The 3,008-nt window shown below is 42.4% G+C and overlaps 1 pseudogene; it reads left to right on the top strand.

The window, feature by feature from the left end:
* Positions 1–522: 522 nt before the first annotated feature.
* Positions 523–640, top strand: LOC124778880 (annotated as a pseudogene).
* Positions 641–3,008: the final 2,368 nt, after the last annotated feature.

Raw genomic sequence — 3,008 nt, 5'->3', positions numbered from 1 at the left:
GGTGACAGTGACAGAATTAGATTAATAAATGAGACCCTGAAAGAAGTAGACGAGTTTTCCTATTTGGGCAATATAACTGACTATGGCGGAAGTAGAGGATGTAAAATGGAAGGTGGCAAATGTGAGAAAAATCATTCCCGTGAAGGATAAATATTCTAACATCGAATATAATTGTGTGTGTTAGGAAATCTTTTCTGAAATGTACGATCTTGAAACGGATGATCAGAATTTGAGCCGGCTGGAGTGGCCGAGCGGTTCTAGGCGCTACAGTCTGGAACCGCGCGACCACTACGGTCGCAGGTTCGAATCTTGCCTCGGGCATGGATGTGTGTGATGTCCTTAGGTTAGTTAGGTTTAAGTAGTTCTAAGTTCTAGGGGACTGATGACCTCAGCAGTTAAGTCCCATAGTGATCAGAGCCATTTGAACCATCAGAATTTGACCGAAATAAAATAATTAGCACTACTGTATGCCATACGATCCAGTTCCTAATACGAAATATTTTTGTTTGGTTGTACCCTTGAGGCAACGGCCTTGCCGCAGTGGCTACACCGGTTCCCGTGAGATCACCGAAGTTAAGCGCTGTCGGGCGTGGTCGGCACTTAGATGGGTGACCATTCAGGCCGCCATGCGCTGTTGCCATTTTTCTGGGTGCACTCAGCCTCGTGATGCCAATTGAGGAGCTACTCGACCGAATAGTAGCGGCTTCGGTCAAGAATACCATCTTACGACCGGGAGAGCGGTGTGCTGACCCCACCTATCCGCATCCTCCAACGAGGATGACACGGCGGTCGGATGGTCCCGGTAAGCCACTCGTGGCCTGAAGACGGGGAGTGTACGGAAGAGAAACTCGAACGCTAAGCAGTATAGCCCATAAGCTATTGAAGCTTTTGAAGTATGAGAATAATTAATGTTAGACAGGTAGACAGAGTAGCTAAGGAAGGCGTACTCAACTGAATTAGGAAGAAAAGAACTATACGACACAATATTACCAGAAGACAGGGCATTTGACGGGACATAACCTCAGGCATCAACGAAGAGATAATTTGGTAATGGAAAGAAGTGTGGGGGACAAAGATTGTTGGTGGAGGTCAAGTTTTGATTATAGTAACGCAGGTGTGAAAAGATTTACAGACTTACACAGGATAGAACAGTTCGGAGAACTGAGTCTCGCCAGTCTTCAGATTAATCACTATAACGACAATCAATTCGTAATGTCTAGGGATTAACATTGCGTAAATCAAGGTTAATACCTATTTCCTTTGTATGCTGACATTTGCGTAGTAATTGTGTAACACGTAAGGAATACATAAAGACGAAATGTACTGTCTTCATCATAATCTTTACAGTAATCATCATAGTATTTTAAAATGCGTAATTGAACTGCCCAACAATCTACATTTCATGTCTTAGGGAATAAGAATATAACGATAATGGGTGATTATCAGTGAAACCAGCTCAGGGATAACAAAGTGTTCGCGTGAAACCGGAGCCACAAATCGAGTTTCGCTAATTGTGCAGACTTTCTTGCTTTGCGCATATTGGCATTATCTCTTCGCGAATGGTCATTGTTCTCTCTCTTTGCTCTGTTTCGCGTAGATTGAGGCGAAGAGTGAATGTCTCGTATAGCGTTGATTTTGCGATTACGGTGATACGAGATGAGGGAAGCAGTGAAACTCGCTGTAGGCACACAGCTTGCTCGTCTTGAATTCTGTGAGTTGGCTCGGCGAATTGAAAGTCCGTCACCTGACAGAAGACCGGTTGCACGCCTTCACTCCACGAGTTGTTGCGGGAAGGTCTGGCATGTATCCAAGGACCCTGACCCAAGCTCTGCTGACCAGGGACGTACGCAACCGTCCCTCCCCCATTTACCGCCACTGCTAACGATTAAAATTTTTGCCATTAACATAATCCCGACTACGGGTCTGCGCGGATGCAGATCTCGGCAGCAATGGTTACTTTGTGAATAAGTCCATGTCGTTGTGGATATATGCGAGTATATTTCCAGATATCCACAACAATCGTTACTCACTGGTTGGAAGTTAAACGGTAGTGTCAGTATGACGATTTTGTCCATTTGGAGTACATACCGTCGGTAGTAATAGTTATTACTGTTTTGAGTCAATACCTTTATCCATTCGAGACAGACTGCCACAGTGATGACTGGAATGCACAGTGGAGAGGGTAGATACGTTGTTCATACAGGCAAAAGCTAAAGACGGCGACATGTCCCTCTTGCTGGATGTACACGTACAGCTCATGTCCCTTTTGCCAACACTTGGCTTATGTCTGAGACATTCCTGTTTGGTCTTCATTGCATGAAAGCGATTCCAGGGCACTCCAACGCTTATAAACTTCGTTCCATGTTTTGACTCCTGTCCGTGTTTCACATACAACGTAAATAATGTATGGTACACTGCCATCGCAGAAATTCATCTAAGAGATGGCAAAATTCTAAAATTGCTATTATTCAGTGAGTTTGAGGATGTGTAATGCCATAAGAGCTAAATTTGTTAGCGATTACATAAAAGTTAATGCATCTCAAACGACTGACAGGTATCGACTCTGTATTTAGGTACATTACTTTGATACTGAAATGGCATGCCTATTTCTTTAATATATGTGAAGTATATGTTTTTATATTATTAATGTGAGTATGAATGCCACTATTTTGGTACAACGATCTACAGTTAACAGCCTTCTGATGGTAAATGTGTACTACTCAATGAGTTATTGACAGAGAAAAATTGTTGCTTACCAATAATGTTAGATTTTCAAAGAAAATTAAAAATCTCAAACAGAGTAAACGTCATATCGACTGAGGAAATCCTGATCGATGACGATAAAAATAATCAGCAAAAATTCCAAATTATTGCTCCTCAATGTGTAGAAGCGGAATTACACCTTTAATATCACAAGTTATCATCGAGCTTGACGATGCTAAACCTGTGATTATAAATCGCAGGCGATGATAGCTTGAAGTGGCAAAAGTTTGTATTAAATGTAGCCT

The sequence above is a fragment of the Schistocerca piceifrons genome, chromosome 2 (assembly GCF_021461385.2).
Source record: "Schistocerca piceifrons isolate TAMUIC-IGC-003096 chromosome 2, iqSchPice1.1, whole genome shotgun sequence".
Lineage (NCBI taxonomy): Eukaryota > Metazoa > Arthropoda > Insecta > Orthoptera > Acrididae > Schistocerca > Schistocerca piceifrons.
This window is presented reverse-complemented; position numbering and strand designations above follow the sequence as displayed.